Source organism: Pelophylax lessonae (genome assembly GCF_965119305.1).
Source record: "Pelophylax lessonae genome assembly, chromosome: 1".
Taxonomy (NCBI): Eukaryota; Metazoa; Chordata; class Amphibia; order Anura; family Ranidae; genus Pelophylax; species Pelophylax lessonae.
Window position 1 is genome coordinate 180,339,798 of NC_138768.1, and position 20,098 is coordinate 180,359,895.

Below are 20,098 nucleotides of genomic sequence, written 5' to 3' on the forward strand. Positions count from 1 at the left end.
GTTATCCTAGCTGTACACTCACTACTTTACATTGTAGAAAATTGTAATCTCTTCAGTGTTGTCACATGAAAAGATATAATTAAAATATTTATAAAAATGTGAGGGGTGTACTCACTTTTGTGAGATACTGTATGTTTACCAAGTAGCCATTGACGTTTTGTTAGGTCAAAATGTTGTGTAAAATGTTGTGTCTTAATGGAAACCAGTGGACGTTTCTGAATTCAGAGACTTATATACTATAGCTGTTGCAAAGCAAACTTGTTTTACGGACTTTTATAATAATGTGCACCTTTTTCATGTACATTAAAATATGACCCCAGATTCCATAATTACATTCGATTTGAAGAGGCAAATTTTTGCACTCATGCACTTTCTCTTTTATTTATAAATGTGGTACTTGATGAAAAATAAACTGTAGCATTCATCTACAATTTAGCACAAGGCCATTTCTAAATGCAAAACCCATGGTTAAGCTTTTACTGCTTGACAGCATAGGATTAGCATCTCATACTAAAAGAGGATGAGTAAACTCAATCATAGTTGCAAGGACATTTAAAGGAATGCAGGGTGTTTTTGCAGATATCGGGCTTAATTCACCAAGCTAGAAGGCCAATGAGAGCTTAAAATGAGTGTCACATGGTAAATAATGGTCATGATAAACAAAAATATGCATTATGTCCTAGTGAACAAAGTCTACTTTCCTTCCTTATTGTATTTGGAAGTGTTAATGTTTTCTATGTGAATATTTCACAGTTACGACTTAAAGCCATTAGTTGGTAAACTCTAAGGAAGATCAGCAATTTTCCAAGGTTGTCTTGGGATTATTGGAGATGGCTGTTTAAAAGAACACTAAAATCTGTCTGTAGACAGAACAGCCAGAAAAGCCCCTCAACCACAGCCTAAAGAATTAAGTGTTTACACGTACTTTATGGTTCTGCTGGGCACAGCCAAAAGCATTTCCATCTGCTAACCTATATGAATCCTTACAGCTGTGTTTCCTGAAACAGATCGTTTCCAGGGCCACTCATCCAGCCTTGTACATGTGTAACCTCTTGGATGTGCACTTTTAGGCATGCAATTTCAGTATCAGCCTGTCATTGATTTGTACACTATGCTGGACACAGCTGTGCATCAATGCCTGTGATTTAGGAGCATAGAAATCTTGCAGTATATGCATCCGTGTGTATGAACAGTAAGCGTACTTGAATTTTCTCTGTGTCTCTTGTCTTCTTGCCTTCTTTAGCTGAATTAGCATGTCTTTGAATATGATCTCCAAGTTTCTCTGTTTTACCTGTGTAACCCCAGCTGCCGCCCCTGCAATGTCTCTCCCCCTCTCAGGCCACCAGAGAGGCGAAGTGGCTGTGGGAGGAGAGAGGGGAGAGAAAGAAGACCCAGATGCGGCAGGGCAGAGGAAGAGGTAATGGATAGCTGTGCAGCCTGGGAGAGGATAGAGCCTAATGGGAGGAGGAGCCTGGGGGACGTAGTCCCCAGAGAGACTGAGCCTGGTACTGCAGAGTTAGTATGGAACTACAAGTCCCAGCAAGACCAGAGATCAGCAAAGGAGGATAAGGGCAGAGAGCTCCTGGACTCAAGACAGTCATTTGGAGAACAGTGTGGGGTACACTTTGAAGCAGGCTATCTACTGGATATTTCTAAGCAGAAATGCAGAGAGGTTCAGTCACTGGCATCACCAGGTCTCTATGAAGGTCATCATTGAGCCTGGTGTTGGTGTCTCATCTGTGGAACATCACTGTTGAGCTCGTTGTTGCCATCCTATCTGTGGGAACCCCTTCACTACGTTGGTATAGAAGATGATGTAGCTGAGCCTAGATGGGGAATTCTGAACTGATTTAGTTGTGGGAGACACATTCCACAACCTTATGCCCATTGTTCAAAAGAGATGTATGGGATTTTTTTTTTCACAATCATACTTACCGAGGTGGTTGCAGCATTGGTCCAATGCTGCATCTGTCCCCTGCCGGCTCTAACTCTGAGAACCGAGTGATCTAACAAGACCGAACGCTCGGTTCCCAGGGCTCCCTGAGAAGAGAGCTGGTGACTGTCAGTCACTGGCTCTCTGCTTAGCCCCCCACCCCCTTACTCCTTATACCCAGCCTCCTTACATAAACGCTGGGCTGTGGATTGGGGGGGGGGGGGGGCAGACGACTCAGGCTCTCAGAGGCTCTCCAGGTCCCGGTCCAGGCATGTGGGCAGATCCTGACTCTATTGTCATGATGATGTCAGCAGACAGCGGATTTGCACTATGGAGTCCCAAACTGAAAAATCACCCTCGTGATTTCAGCTGCCCTGGAAAGCCTGGCGACTAAAGTTGATTTAGTCATGAAAAAGGTTGATAGCCTAAAAAGGCGGTTGCCTTCTCCTTCTATGGAGGTGTGTCGCTGACCAAGCTTCTAAAAATGGCCTTAGCTGATTTCCTCTTTCTGGGAGACAGGTTGTTTGGTGACTCATTGGATGAGTTGATCAAGGGAATGACTGGCAGGAAGAGTACTCTTCTTCCTCAATCTTCCAAATGGTAAGACACCCTGTACTAAGCAGGGTCCCTCCTTTTCTGCTCATAAATGTTTTTTTTGTGCCCCTGGGGCGCAAGAAAAAGGTAAGCCATTCAGAACTTCTGGAGGTGATAAAAAGCCCTGGGGCAAGACCAAGGCCAGTCAGTCTGGTGCAGCAGACAAGTCCAGCCTGAGGGGGCGCCCTCACCCAACTCAGGGGTGGGGGAACCTATGCGCTACTTTCAGGAACCTTGGACTTCCTTCATTCAGGACGATTGGGTTCGCAAACTGGTTTGTTCCGGGTACAAAATCAAGTTCCGGTCCCGGCCAGGGGACAGGTTCTTTCAGTCAAATCTTCACCTGTCTCCGGGGCGTTTGAAGGATCTGTGGGAGGCTGTGTGAGATTTCCTTGCTCAAGGAGTGATTGTGCCGATCCCTCAACAGGAACGTTCTTGAGTTTTCTATTCAAACCTGTTCATTGTGCCCAGAAAGGGGGGCAAAGTGCATCCAATCCTGGACATCAAGGCTCTGAACCACTTTGTGCGGGTGCAGAAGTTTTGAATGGAGTCCATTCGGTCGGTGGTGGCATCCTTGAATCAGGGGGATTTTATGACTTCCATCGATCTCAAAGATGCATATCTCCACGTCCCAATATTCAAAGGGACATCAGCGATTCTCCGCTGCAAAGGAGCACTTTCAATTTGTGGCATTACCCTTTGGTCTCACTTCGGCTCCCAGAGTTTTTACCAAGGTCCTAGCCCCTGTGCTGGCCTTGTTGCGTCGACGAGGTATCTCCATTGTGGGGTATCTGGACGATCTCCTGTTAAGAGCAGTTTTCCATTCGGATCTGCTGGAAAACGTCTCCATCACCATTCGGACCCTTCAGGAATTCGGGTGGACGATCAATGTCGCCAAATCTGCTCTGAGTTCGTCTGTGCTGGTCACCTATCTGGGGTTGATCCTCGACTCTGCTCTGGCGAAGGGTTTTCCTTCCCTTGGACAAGTTTCAGGAGTTGCAAGGGGCGGTCAGGTTGCTGATGGAGGCCGATTAGTCCTCCTTGTGGCCTTGCATGAGGGCCCTGGGTCTGATGGTCTCGACCTTCAAAGCAGTCCTGTTTGCTCAGTCTCACACGAGACAGCTGCAGAAAGAAATTCTGTCAAAATGGAACAGAGATCCTCGGTCTTTGGACCATACGATTTTGTTGAGCCGTCTCACAAAGTCAACTCTCTTGTGGTGGCTCCAGTCACCTGTACTATGCCAAGGCAAGTCCTTCCTGCCGGTGTTTTGGATGGTGGTCACCACAGTAGCCAGCCTGTGAGGCTGGGGTGGAGTTCTGGGGAAGCTCTGTGCCCAGGGAACTTGGACGACATAAGAGTCTTCCTTGCCGATCAATATCCTGGAGCCGAGAGCGATCAAGCTGCTTCACTGGATGAGTCGGCTACACGGCTCTCTGGTTCAGGTCCAGACGGACAATGCCACAGCTGTGGCTTACATCAATCATAAAGGGGGCATCAGGAATGCCCTGGCGGCCAAGGAGGTGGCCGAGATTCTGGTTTGGGCGGAACACAATGTTTTGGCTTTTTCTGCGGTCCACATCCCAGGTGTGGAGAATTGGCAACCGCAGTACCTGAGTCATCAGGTGTTGGATCGGGGGAAGTGGTCCCTGCATCCGGAGGTGTTTCATCTCCTGTTTGCCCAGTGGGGGACTCCGGAGGTGGATCTGTTTGCATCTTGCCTCAACAGAAAATTTCAGAGGTTGGTTGACAGGTCTCGGGATCCTCTGGCCGATGCCACAGATGCTCTGGTGGCTCCTTGGAGTCAGTATCGCCTGCTGTCGGCATCTTTTAAGTCCTCAGAATGCTGTTACAGTTCATAAGTGGCTCTGGAAGGTTGTGCCTACCAGCCAAGCCTAGCTGTATTGCGTTGGACCTTTTTACAATATATTGCTATTACCTAACCTGGACTCTGTGTGTTTAATGCCTGCCACACCACGCTGCACCCTGCTCACATGTTGACTGTTGTGGATTACCGTTGCTGACCCAGGCCTGCTTTCAGACCCAGCTCCCAGTTGCTTATGAATTTATTCTGCTTTGCATTTCCAACATAAATCGAGCTTGCCATGACTCCTATATTTTTTATTTATTTATTTTCCAAAAAAGCTTTGTTGAAAAGTTCAAATTAACAAAGTTTATTTAACAACAGTGGAACCAAGCCAATCAACATTCTTGGCGGTTCAAATAAATGACGTAGAGCAAGTGTAAACAAAGTAGAACAGGCTTACAACAAAAGTGATTGCTAGATTGACTTAATTATAAGACAGTAACATCAAGCAAGTAGCAGTGTTAAGTAACATTTCATATTCTATAGTAAATGCAGGAGTATAACCATTGTATCATGACTCCTATCTAAACGCCTCAAGTTGATCTTGTCCATATACAACTGCCTCTCCTCTGCCTGGCTCACAATCTCCCTTTTTCCAGGTCCCCAGCACAGGGGGGTGATATAGGCCCCATATAATACACTTTACACACATCCACATGGTACACAGCTTCCCACAAAATAGGGAATTAAGGTGTTGAAGGCAGTGCTTTACTACAGTGATGAAAATACAGCTGTTAATGCCACACAATTTCCAGCAACCTACAATGGCCAAGGGGATTGCTCGGGTGATTGTTCCCACAAAGTGGTTGAACCAAAATGAGCAAATACCAAGTAATTAAAATAATAAATTAAACAATATTCTACACATGTAGGGATAACATATTTGTCCTCATGAGAAATCTGCTTCATTAGTAGAAAGCTATTGAGAGCCAAGACAGTTAAAATACTGTATGCATGAATAATAGGCATCACATTTTCTTTTTACAGCTCAGGTTGTTAACAGGAAATGCAGATAATGTACATGTTTGTAAAAATGTGATGAAAAAAGATTAAATATTCAGTTCTAATGCATCAATATACAGTACTTCTTTAGAGACATACAAATTAAAATTGCTGATTCTCAAAGAAATTAGATGGCAGGGCCTAAACTTCAACACTCACCACACTCCAAAGGCCTCCCATTTATTCTACATTCTTTCAGCATTCCTTTTAGTTACCCCAGTCCATCCAGTAACCCATGTCCTATGATATAATTGCATATAAATGTGGCTTTAGTGCCATTAGGATGATTTCAGATGCATAAAAAGTATACTTGCCTGCCTTAAATGCCCGAAAGAAACTGGCAACTCACTGCATATGGTTTAGAATTGTGACAAAGTCAGATCCTTTTGGTCCAAAATTACTGACTTTATTCCTACTCATTTTGACATTTCCAATATTCGGAACCCAAAATGGTGTTTATTAGGTATATTTTAGGATTTAGATACTGGTGCCACAAAGAAAAAAAATCCTGAGGATTCTTTTGTATTATGAAAGGAAAACAGTGGCTCTTCAACACACAACCCCTCAACCTTAATTTATGGAAAAAATGATCATCTAAACATTACCTATAGATAAATTAACATATGAAGTTTTAAAGCAAGAGGTTGCCCTTTGAAATTCGATAAAACTTGGAGTAAATGTTTTAGTGATACTGTGATATACCTACTATGTAAATTAGAGATCCCGGATTATGTAAATTGCTTACACCTCTACCTACTACAACTAAGAAATCACACAACTTGATAGCTTCATTAATACGACATCATACAAATAATATTGTGATACTGTAACGCTCCTGCGTTTTTGTTGTAGTGAGCTGGATTTGCAGCTGCAGAATCTCCACTCAGTAGTCATGTAGAGATGTGTTGAATTGCCAGATCCAACTCTCCAGACTCATCACTGTGGACCCGCCTGCTTCAGCATACAAATACACATACACTCTATAAGATGTTCCTGGAGTGATAGGATGTATATGACAGTATAGAGGTGATGTGCTGAAGGGACAGGCATGAGCAGTGATAGCAATGATAAGCACTTGATTGTAATGTTCAGGAGAGTGGTAGATGGTAATAGGTAGAATGCAGATAGGTTAGTAATCATGTATAGTAACAGGTGGTAAGGACAGCAGATGACATATACAGGAGAAACTAACCCAGTGCAAGGATAGATGGTAGTAGACTCAAGAGCTAGCAATCTATGTAACAGTGTAGATGATAGGATTAGTAATGCATAGATAGTAACAGTCCTTAATGTGCAGAAGTAGATAGTGTAAGTTTGTTATGAGGGAATCCCCTGTGGGGTACTTATCACTAGTGAGGTAAGTAAGTAGAAGGGTCCGGTAGTAAGGGAGTGATCCGGTAGCGAGATACGGGATCAGTAGCGAGGTTTCCGGTCTGTTCCAGGTAAAGAGAATAGCTGGAGGCTCCGGCAGCATAAGACAAGGCTGTTAAGCATGCGGTTTGAACGAACAACCTGTGAGAGAAAGCCGGCGATTGAAATAGCCGCTCAGATCGGCGCTCAGTGATGATGTCATGTGGCTTAAAGGTATATGCGTTCCACCTAACTGAAAAGGTGGGACGCAATATGCAATGAAAAATGGGCAATAAGGGTACCAAAGGTACCAGAATCTTACAGATACACAGTGAATATTTCCTTTTTTTCTACTTTGCTGTTTTATCTTCTTTCTTTTGGTTAACTTGTTTTCTCTATAGCCATGTGGCTATTGTTTGTTATGTGAAGAGACATTACTAAGCCATTGTATTGCCAACTATACCACTGTATTCTAAAGACCTTGAACAAATGTTGACACAATATGCTCTGTGCTGATGCATACATTTCCTTGAAAGATAAAGAAGTATAAAAAAGTGTGTATATGATGTTATTCCATGAAGATATGATGCAACCTGCTATGGTTTTAGTTGTCCTGCAGTGGAAATGAGAGAAATTAGGAGCAGTGGAAGTGTTCCCTTGCTTTTTTCCCAGGTGCAATGGTTTTGTCTCATCTGCAACCTATGGGATCCTTAATACTATATCACTGTTCTTCTCCACAGTCATGAAACCAGTAAAATATTAAAACATATGGCTGAAAAATTATTCTGAGTTTATGAAAAAAGGATATCCTTGTCAGGAGCATGTAAGCTGCTGGCCTCATTCCAGCATCCTGGTTTTGGCTGAGCTGCACTCTCCCTGTCTATCTGTCCATCTACAGGTTTATTCATGTAGACACAGCCTCTGGGTGGAGACCATATCTGTTTTAAGCCTGCCAAGCCCTTAGTGTCATGCTTATGATAGTGTTTGCAACACGTGCTTCAAGTTCCCTGTTTGCCTGTTTTTTTCCTTCTCCTTGACCTTTGCCTGAGTCTGAGCCTGAGCCCTGCCCTGCCAGCTAGTTTGGATTCCCTTGTTGATGACCCTGGATCAGATTTTGACTATGTGCAGAACTTAGTCTGCTCATTGATCACAGATTTGACCCTGACTACTCTTTAAACTCTGCCTGTCCTGGACCCAGAATATCAGTGGACTGCCTGTCTTCCAACTGCAAATACTTGTTTTCTGTGATTAGTTTGCACCTGCCCTGGCAAGATAGCCAGGCACTATAGTATTATGCAAAAGACCCGGGGAAAACTGAGTACCAGTAGGCCTGCTTGTCTTATAGAAAAGGGGGCTGCTATAAGCAAAGAACACAAAAAGCAGCTCTAGTGCCTGACCACCAACGCTAGGGGTAGTCGTGACAGTCCTACTGTTTTATCCACCATAGATTCATTCTGCTGGGCACACAACAATCATCCTCAGTGTGGTTGTCCAACTGGGTAGTTAAATGGTTGTGAAGGCCAGTCATTAGATAAGCAGCCCCTATCAGCACATCCTTCTTTGGTTTCTGTAGCACCCCCTGGGTACGTACATTCATCTATTATGCTAGACCTGTTACTTTCTATGCCACACCCTCTTCTTGGGTGCGCCTGTTCTCAAATCACTTTTCTAGTCCTTCTGATCGCAAACCCATGCTCTTTGTATAGTCTCCATTGTGTAAAGCACACTTGTTTTAATTGGTCTGCAATAAAATGAAAGGGGGCATCAGAGGTATAGTCTGGTTGCCCATTCTAACATTTACTACTTATGGGTGTTGTTCTTGGATTGACATCTTTACTTACCTTGCTTATTCTTACCTCATGTGAAACCCTTGAGCCTGAGCTGGTTACTATACCTTGCACCTGGTTTTCCCTAAAGGGATGCTTGTTGGGTTGATAAAGCAACCAAGGATTTTGAAAAAAAAAACGAATAAACTTTAACATAAAAATGATGTTATAATTATTAATATTATCATACAATATTTATATAACTATTATATAACGCCAACAGTTTGTGCAGCTCTTCATAATATAAAGAAAGACAATGTGGGCGATATCTCGAGATGAGGTTGGTGATGTATTGGAACAAATGTAAGAAGGGACAGTGGGACGCCACCCCATGAGGGGGAACCAGCCCCCACTGTACCTCTAGACAAAAAAAAAGGGATGGTAAGGAGACTGTCACAGCCAACTAGTTTGGAGCATCAAAACCGCTGTAAACAGCAATAGAACAAACAATGTAATAAAAATGTAAACTTTATTGTAGTGATTAACACTCATAAATGTAAAAATGGAGCCAACTCCACACATGACATTTTAAAAAGACAAACACAGGACAATTGACATTGTTTATAACCAGATAGGATCGGACTGACGCGTTTCGCATAGAATGGCGCTTTATCGAAGACCGTTTGTTGATCCTTGGTTAACTATCATAGAAAGAAAAAATCATAAGTTACAAAAGTTCACAGGAAAAAATAAACACATATGAACATTTGAGCACGTGTTCACTACAAAATTATTTGATGCTCACCAAGGTACTTGTGCTGTAAAGTGCTTGAACAAGAGACCAGAAATGCTGGCTGCGCTATCGACCATACAGGGCCACATGCAGGAGGGATGCAACCGGGCGAGGGTATCAGGGCAAATCAACCCTAGAAACCTCTCACTCAAGGAGCCCAGGAAAGGTGCCGAGTCCCGTACCGTCAGGGTACATTCAGAGAGGTAGCCTCCCTCACCACCAAGCAGACCCCGGGCGTACTAGTGGAATACCATCTGAGAAAAAAAAAATTTAATATAACCAAAGGAAAAAATAAAAGGCGTGAAGACAACTTGATGTAACATCACAGTTGATGTAGGGGGGAGGGAGAGGGGGGGGGAAGGGGGAGGGGGGGGGAAAGACCAAAAGGGGAAGAGGGGGGGGAAAGGGAGGGGAAGAGGAAAGGGAGGGGAGAAGGGCGGGAAAATGAGGTTGGTGATGTATCTGGGGGCAGTGTTGTGGATGGCTTTGTATCATGTGGTTAGTATTTTAAATTTTATACATTGGGCTAGTGGAAGCCAGTGAAGGGATTGGCTGAGAGAAGCAGCAGCCATTGATCGGTTAGAAAGGTGTAGAAGTCTAGCAACAGCATTCATGATAGACTGAAGGGGGATAGTCTGTGTAAAGGTTAGCCAGTGAGAAGAGAGTTGTAGCAGTTAAGGCTGGAGATAACCGGGGAGTGAATAAGTTGTTTTGTGGTTTCGTTAGTTAAGAAGGGGTGAATTTTGGAAATGTTACAGAGGTAAAGTGGCAAGATTTTGCCAGCAATTGGATGTGGGGCACGAAGGAGAGGTCAGACTCTAAGATTACACCTAGCACCCTGGTATCTGCAGAGGGACCATTAATTGTGCTGTTGAACCTAACTGTAAAGTCATTAGGAGGAGGGTTAGGGAAAATAATACAAGCTCAGTTTTAGACAGATTGAATTTAAGGAATTGGTGAGACATCCATACTGAAATATTGCTCAGTAAATTTGTGATCAGAGGGGAGGTCAAGTGGATGAGCTGAGGAGTAAAGAGATGGATCTGGGTGTCATCAGTGTAGAACTAGTATTGGAACTCATGGGAGGTTATCAACTGGCACAGGGAAGAGGTATTGAGATAGAATGGGGGGGGGGGGGGGGGCAAGGACAGTGCGGTGGGGTATCCCAACAGAAAGAGGAAGAGGAGAAGAGACAATAGAGATGTAGGTGACACTGAAGGTGCGATGAGATAGTAGGAGGAGAACCAGGATAGAGTAGATGCCTGGAGGCCAAGGTGTGAAGTTTCTTGAGAAGGAGTGGGTGGTTGACGAAGTCAAAGGCAGCAGAAAGGTCTAAGAGTATGAGTATGGAGTAATGGTCATTGGTTTTAACAGTTAGTAGATCATTAATACGTTTATTAGGGCAGTTTCAGTGGAATTTTGTCGGTGAAAACTAGACTGTAGGGGGTCAGAAGGGTTGTTATCAGTGAGGTAGCAACTCATAGGGTTGTGGACAAGGCTTTCAAAAACCACTTCCCCCCTCTCAGGTGGTGAGGTGAGGCTCAGAAAGGAGTTTAGCAACTTCCTCAGTACTAACAGGGTCAAAGGTGGAAAGTATTGATTGTGGTGTTGGACCATGTATGTTGGTCAGAGGAGAAAGCTGGTGTCAGGGCCCAGATTTGAACCCAGGTCCTTGGTTGCTTCTGGCAGTGTTTCTTCTTGCGGAGCTATCCTGCAGCTGATATGTTTGCATTCTAGATCTATGTGGTGACCTAGACCTTGTCCAGTTTCCTGTCTCGTTCCTTGCCCAGCCTCCTGTGAACTCTGAACCTTTGGCCACTACTTTGAACTTCCTATTTAAGCCTGATCTGGAAACTTCCTGATGCCAGATTATTGTGCTTTTGCCAAAATCTAGCTTAGTGTGCTCCATCCTCCTGAATATTCAACTTGTGTACTGACCTCCAGCTACGTTCCAGGACTACGCCTCTGCCTGCTGCCATTTTGTACTTGTGTACTGATCTTTGGCTAAGACTTCAGCTGCTCTTCTGCTTGTTCCCTCACTCCGGCTGATCTCTTGTTTACCAGACCCTGCTTGTTGACCACGGTTGTGCTGCTTCCTGCGACTGGACTCTGAGCCTGACCCAGTAATCGTGACAGAATAATCTGGCCACAATGGAGTCCGCAGTAGCAGCTACCCTTGCCACTGTCACTCAGCAAATTTCTGAATTGCAAGAGTTTGGTGTCACTTATCAGGCAAAATTTAAAGAACTGCAAAATGTGGTGAAAGATCAACAAGAGGCAATTCAGGACTTAAAGAAACAGGTGTTGGATCTTAGTTCCCTAAATGGCGCAAGTTCTGAGTCCAGTGCTCGAATGCCTCTTCCACACAAATTCAATGGAAACCGCCGGCTTTACAGAGGATTCCTTAATCAGTGTCACATTTACTTCCAAATGCAGTCTGCTGCGTTTTTCTCTGAAAGAAAGAAGGTACTGTTTATTATCAATCTCCTGACAGAGGAAGCTTTATCTTGGTCCTCTCCCTATGTGGATGTAATGTTCCGGTACCTTTGGTACCCTAAATTACTCTTTTCACAAGTGTATGCGCCCCACCATTCTCTTTTGGAAAGGTGCGCATACACCTTTAAGACTGAAGCTGTCATCACTCAGCGCCGGACTAGATGGCTATTTAAAGCGCCGGTTCTCACTCACATGTGTTCGTTCAAACACCCTTACCTGGATGCTAACTTGGCTTGAAGCTTTCGTGCTTGCAAGCATACCTCACTGACGGAACCTCGCTGCGCTGATCCCTGCATCCCGCTTCTGGATCATCCGCTCCTCCTGAACCAACCTTCGGCTGTATTGCTATTAGTGCTAAGTACCCCGCAGGGGAACCCTCTATAAACTTATACTAAGCTTACACTATCTAGCTCTGCATAGTAAAGACTATTTATCACATCTGCATATCTAGATTGCTAGCTCTTAAGACTACTGCTACTTATTCCTGCACTGGGTTGATCACTCTTGTATGTCCACCTGCTACTCTGTCATCTGCTACCATACATGATTGCTAAACCTACCTGCATCCATCTGATACTGTCTTACCTTCAAGTGTCTGTCACCTACCACCTTCACTCAACCTGTCTCTTAAATCTTCATCACTGTGTTACTACATACATAAAGTCACTCAAGGAACCAGCTTGTTGAGTGTGTGTATTTACTAGCTGAATTAAGACCTTCCACACATGATGAGTCATTGAGGTTGGGAATGGAATCTCAGCATCTCTCTTACATGACTACTGAAGTGGAATATTTCTGCAGCTGAAAATCCACACCATACATGAAACGCAGGAGCGTTACAGATTGAACGAACATACAAATGGATTCAGCAGAAATAACCACTCAGGTGACACAATTAAAACAGCAAGTAACTGCGTTAATACACGCACTTGCTGAATTAAAAGAAGACAATCAGGCTCTGTCGCAGCAGGTAATTAGACTGACACAACTTACCTCTGCTCAGTCCCCTGAACCCAAGATAAATCCCCCTTTGGTATTTACAGGCGATCGCAAAAAATTTCGCGAATTTAAAAACGCATGTGAGTTACTTTTTTTGCTAAAACCTCGTACCTACCTTACTGATCACATTAAGGTTTGTACTATTATTTCTTACCTAACAGGCGATCCTCGAGCCTGGGCAGACTCTCTTTTTGAGAAAAACGACCAGCTTCTCAACTCCTATGCCTTGTTCCTAGCAGAACTCACTAGCCTATATGATGACCCCAATAGGCAGAGTACTGCCGATCTTCAATTAAGATCCTTGAAACAAGGAAGGAGGCCTGTAGAAGACTTTGTCGCGGAATTCAAGAGATGGACCCTTGATTCAGAATGGAATGATGCATCTCTGAAAACCCAATTTAGGCTTGGCCTATCAGAAGCCGTTAAGGACGAGCTCGCCCGAGCGGATCTACCAAAAACCCTGGATGCATTAATACAACTCAGTATTACCATAGATAGAAGACTACGAGAAAGAAAGGCTGAGAAAATGGGAATGCCATTATCCGTTTCCTCTCGGATTCCGGCCGTTAACCCCGTTCCTATGGAGGTAGGAACCATACGCCCACCGCTATCAACTATGGAAAAAGCCAAAAGACGATATGAAAATCTCTGCTTGTACTGTGCATCCCCGGATCACAAGATAAATGTCTGTCCCCTAGTCAACAAAAAGAAGGGTGAATGTTCACATGTCCTCCTTGGGGGATTGACAACTTCATTCACTAACACTTACATTTTTGTTTGTTTGACATTACAGTGGGACCAGAACAGGATTACTACTAAGGCCATGATTGACACAGGATCTTGTGGAAATTATATTGATATATGTTTTGCTGCTTCAAATAAAATTCCTATTATTTCTAAACTTAAACCTGTCTCAGTAAGTCTTATTACCGGTGTTCCATTATCCTCTGGTCCAATCACCGATCAGACACAAGCACTTCTAGTCACTATTAACGAGTCTCATAGGGAGACTACTACCTTCGATTTAATACCTTCACCCCACTTTCCCATTGTGTTGGGACTTCCCTGGTTACACACACACCAACCAACCATAGATTGGAAGGAACGGTCCTTGGCCTTCCTCTCTTGCTATTGCGAGGATACGTGTAACCTCCCGTCTTCCGGGAAGATTCTGTCTATGGTGACAGATGAGATTGCACCACTATGTTATCAGGATCTTTCTGAGGTTTTTCTTGAGAAAAATGCTCAAGCATTACCTCCTCATCGAGACTATGATTGTAGCATTGATCTACTCCCAAATAGCAAATTGCCGTTCAGTCATGTTTATCCTCTTTCACAGGATGAACTTTCCCATCTCAAAACCTATTTGGATGAGAATTTGGAAAAAGGTTTTATTAGACCTTCCACTTCTTCCACAGCAGCAGGACTCTTTTTTGTTCGCAATAAGGACTCAAGTCTCAGACCTATCATCAACTACAGGAAATTGAATGCTATCACAATAAAAGATCGCTATCCTCTACCGCTTATCCCTGAGCTCATTGAGCAGGTGCGTGGAGCTACCTATTTTTCAAAATTGGACCTGAAAGGAGCATACAATCTCATTCGAATCCGTGATGGTGACGAGTGGAAGACTGCATTCAGAACCAGATACGGATTGTTCGAATATCTTGTGATGCCATTCGGGCTATGCAACGCCCCTGCAGTTTTCCAACGATTTATAAACGATATTTTTAAAGACTTACTAGATGTCTGTGTTGTGGTATATCTGGACGATATACTTATATATTCACGATCCCTGTCTGAACACATAAGACATGTAAGACTTGTACTATCGAGATTGCTTGCACATAACCTTTATGTGAAACTGAAGAAATGCTTGTTTCATAAAGACGAGGTACTCTTTCTAGGCTACATCATATCCAAAACAGGAATTGAGATGGACATGAGTAAAATATCCTGCATTCAGGATTGGCCTACACCAACCACACGCAAGGCGCTACAGCGATTCCTGGGATTTTCAAATTTCTACAGGAAGTTCATTAAAAACTTTTCTGCTATTGTGAGACCCCTCACACAGCTCACTAGCATAAAAAAAACATTCAAATGGTCAGAAGAAGCCAATAAAGCTTTTCATTTGTTAAAGACAAGGTTTACTTCCGCTCCCATATTACGCCATCCAGACCCATCCCTCCAATACATTCTGGAGGTAGATGCGTCAAACATGGCAGTAGGAGCAATACTCTCCCAACGACCAACCCACACTTCACCACTTCATCCAGTCGCCTTTTTTTCTAAATCCCTAAGCAGTCCCGAGATAAATTACCCCGTGGGTGAAAAGGAACTGCTTGCTATAAAATTGGCTCTGGAGAATTGGCGACATTTACTCGAAGGCACCCAATTACCAATAATTATATACACGGACCATAAAAACCTCCAATATCTTCAGACTAGCAAAACTCTCTCGCACCGACAGGTCACTATTCTTTCTAAGGTTTAACTTCCTAGTGACTTACACACCTGCAGATAAAAACAAAAAGGCGGATGCACTATCACGACTAACTGAAGAAAACTACTTTGAAATCCCTTCCGTTCCTATAATACCTCACAAACGCATTATTGGAGTTGTCCGTTCCTTGAAGGAAGAGGTTTTGCATGGTATAAGTTTGGATTCACCCCCACCACAACTAAATACTGATGCAGAAGGCTTCCTCTACTACAACGACAAACTTTACATACCACCTACCCTACGCACCAAGATCTTGGAATTATCTCATGATGTGCCTATGGCAGGACATATGGGTATGACAAAGACTCTTAATTTGATTTCCCGGCAATTCTGGTGGCCTGACATGAAAACATCTATACAAAAATTCGTCTCTTCATGCAATGTCTGTGCCAGGTCCAAAATTGACACTACGAGACCATCCGGTCTACTATGCAGTCTACCAATACCCCAAACTCCATGGGAAGTTTTGTCCTTGGACTTCATCGTAGAATTGCCTCTTTCCAAAGGATTTAATACCATCTTGGTGTCAGTGGACCATCTGACAAAGATGGCACATTTCATTGCTATTCGCAGACTACCTTCGTCCAAACAAACGGCAGAACTCCTAAAGAAACATGTCTTTAGATTACATGGTATCCCAAAAACTCTTCTGTCTGACCGTGGATCACAATCTATTTCCAAGTTCTGGCAAGAACTATGTCACATACTACGGATCGAGCGGAAGCTCACTTCTCCTTACCATCCGCAGACCAACGGACAGACTGAAAGAGTCAACCAATGCATCGAGCAGTATTTACGTTGTTACACTTCTTACCAACAGGATGATTGGGTGGATCTTCTCCCTCTGGCAGAATTTGCCTACAACAACGCAACCCACAGTACAACCAAGCAGAGTCCGTTCTACTTGAACTATGGGTTTCATCCCTCTATTCTTCCACCACGCATCCTTCCTTCAAACAACCCAGTAGCCTCAGACTATCTTACCCAAATAAAGGATTCTCTGGGTTTATTAAATACTACCATTGCACACGCTCACAGTCAACAAAAGAAGTACTATGATCTTCGCAGAAGACCTTCTCCACAGTACACTATCGGGGACCTCGTTTGGCTCTCAACAAAAAATTTAAGACTGAAGATCCCTAGCAAAAAGCTTGGACCTCTGTTCTTGGGACCTTTCCCAATCAAAAAACTTATTGGAAAAGCTGCAGTACAGCTTACATTGCCAATAGACCTAAAAATCCATCCCATTTTCCATGTGTCGCTACTGAAGCCCCATGTTCCAGACCACGGAATAAGGCCTAATATTCCACCTCCGCCTCCTGTACAAGTTGAAGGTGGAGAAGAATACGAGATAAAAGAGATTCTGGATTCTCGTATCTACAGAAGAAGACTTCAGTACTTGGTTAGATGGAAAAACTATGGGCCCCAAGACGACACCTGGCTAAACACCTCTGAAATACATGCCCCTAGATTAATCCGCAATTTTCATGCGAGATACCCAGACAAACCAGCTCCAGAGGCCTTCAGGAGCCGGCCTTAAGGGGGGGGTATTGTAATGTTCCGGTACCTTTGGTACCCTAAATTACTCTTTTCACAAGTGTATACGCCCCACCATTCTCTTTTGGAAAGGTGCGCATACACCTTTAAGACTGAAGCTGTCATCACTCAGCGCCGGACTAGATGGCTATTTAAAGCGCCGGTTCTCACTCACATGTGTTCGTTCAAACACCCTTACCTGGATGCTAACTTGGCTTGAAGCTTTCGTGCTTGCAAGCATACCTCACTGACGGAACCTCGCTGCGCTGATCCCTGCATCCCGCTTCTGGATCATCCGCTCCTCCTGAACCAACCTTCGGCTGTATTGCTATTAGTGCTAAGTACCCCGCAGGGGAACCCTCTATAAACTTATACTAAGCTTACACTATCTAGCTCTGCATAGTAAAGACTATTTATCACATCTGCATATCTAGATTGCTAGCTCTTAAGACTACTGCTACTTATTCCTGCACTGGGTTGATCACTCTTGTATGTCCACCTGCTACTCTGTCATCTGCTACCATACATGATTGCTAAACCTACCTGCATCCATCTGATACTGTCTTACCTTCAAGTGTCTGTCACCTACCACCTCCACTCAACCTGTCTCTTAAATCTTCATCACTGTGTTACTACATACATAAAGTCACTCTAGGAACCAGCTTGTTGAGTGTGTGTATTTACTAGCTGAATTAAGACCTTCCACACATGATGAGTCATTGAGGTTGGGAATGGTATCTCAGCATCTCTCTTACATGACTACTGAAGTGGAATATTTCTGCAGCTGAAAATCCACACCATACATGAAACGCAGGAGCGTTACAGTGGAAAAGGATGACATCATTTTAGATAATCTCCACTCCTTTACTAAAGCTAAGGACCAAGTTTTTGACGATCCAAATCTATGTGCTACCGCTGAGGCCAAACTGCATAATTTGCATCAGGGACGACGCTCCGTGGTTGAATACACTACTGAATTCAGGCGCTGGATCGCAGCTACAACCTGGAATCCAGCAGCACAAAGAAGCCAATTTCGGCAGGGGCTTTCTGAGCAAATAAAGGATGAACTGGCTAGAGGTGATAGCCCTGATGATTTGGAGAACTTTATCTAATTGTGCATCCGTATTGACCAGAGACTTTCTGAAAGGAGAAAAGAAAGACTGGGAATACTGAGAAATACTGAGGGTATGCGTTTTTCTTTTAGTCAACCTCAGAAGAGTTCTCATGATTCCAGTAACCCTGAACCTATGCAGATTGATTCCATTAGAAGGGGTATCACTACTCAGGAAAAGGAATTATTATTATTAGGAATTATTTAGGAATTATTATTATTAGGAATTATTATTATTATTGTGGGGACTCTGGACATTATGCTATTAACTGTCCAAATAAGATAAGGAGAACAGTTGCTGCAACTGATGTTAAAGACATTGAACAAATTAGTTCCATCGCTCATTCAGTTTCTCCAATACTTGAATAAAGCAATCTTATACAAGCTCCGCCCACTCACTTTATAATTCCCATTTGACTCTCTGATGGGGCCAATGACATTTCCTGCTCTGCCATGTTGGACTCTGGAGCGGGGGGAAATTTTATGGACATTGGATTTGCTCGAGACCATCATATTGAATTGAGGAATAAATCCTCACCTGTAGATATGGAGACTGTTGATGGTTCCCCCCTATCCTCCGGGCCAGTTACCCATGAGACTGCTCCTTTTAGTCTGTGTTTTGAGCCTGTACACCAGGAGACCATATGTTTTCAGTTGATTTCATCACCAAAGTTTCCTATCATTCTAGGTATCCCCTGGTTCTCGATTCATAACCCCTCTGTCAATTGGGAAAAACGTGTTTTAACTTTTGCCTCTGAGTACTGTAAAGGACATTGTCAACCTGATTCCTCCCATGTCAAGAATCTCCGGGGGGAGGAACACATGGTTCCTGGATATGAAGGCCAGCCACTCCACTACAGAGAATTTCATGATGTGTGTGATAAGAAAAATGCTGATCAGCTACCCCCACATCGCCCTTATGACTGTCCTATTGAACTTTTACCTGGGGCAGAGATTCCTTTTGGCCGCCTCTATTCTATGTCTGAACCTGAATTAAAGGTGTTAAGGGAGTGGTTGGATGAAAACCTGGCAAAGGGGTTCATAAGACACTCAACCTCTCCTGCTGGGGCAGGTCTCTTCTTTGTTGAGAAGAAGGATAAGACATTGAGACCATGCGTTGACTATAGGGAATTAAATAAAATCACTATCAAGAATCGCTATCCTCTCCCACTCATTCCCGAGCTTTTGGAAAGACTTCGTTCTGCAAAGATCTTTACTAAATTGGATTTACGGGGTGCATATAACTTCATTCACATTCGTAAGGGTGATGAATGGAAGACTGCTTTCAGAACCAGATATGGACATTTCGAGTCTTTGGTCATGCCTTTCGGTCTTTGCAATGCTCCAGCAACCTTTCAACACTTTATTAATGATGTGCTGCGAGATCTATTGGATCAATTTGTGATTGCTTATTTAGATGATATTCTTATCTTTTCAGATTCTCTACAGGAACATCGCAAACACGTATCCATTATTTTTGAGCGCCTGAGGAAGAATCGGATGTACATCAAATTGGAGAAATGCGAATTTGAACAGACCAAGATTCAGTTCCTGGGGTACATAATCTCCCCTGAAGGGTTGAGCATGGACCCTGATAAGATTAAAGCAGCGGTGGAGTGGCCTGCTCCTAGGAATGTTAAAGAAATTCAACGATTTCTTGGATTTGCCAACTTCTACAGAAAGTTTATAAGGGACTTTTCCAAGGAGGTTGCACCAATTACCCAGTTAACCAAGAAGGGACGGTTCTTCACATGGGCACCAGAGGAACAAGCTGCTTTCTGTAAACTAAAGATACTCTTTACCTCTGCACCAATTCTAGTAGATCCTAACCCTGAACTGCCATTTGTTGTAGAAGTTGATGCCTCAGATTCTGCTGTTGGAGCTATCCTTTCTCAGCGTACAGGTGAAAAGATGCAGCTTCATCCCTGTGCTTACTTTTCCCAGTTGATGTCCTCTGCTGAAAGGAACTATGACATTGGGAATAAAGATTTGCTGGCGATAAAGGAAGCTTTCTCTGAATGGAGGCATCTGTTGGAAGGGGCTGAGCTTTTAGTGACTGTTCTAACCAATCTTCGGAACTTAAGAGTTCATCCATTCTGTAAAGAGACTGTCCTCACGACAAGCACAATGGTCTTTTTTCTTCTCCA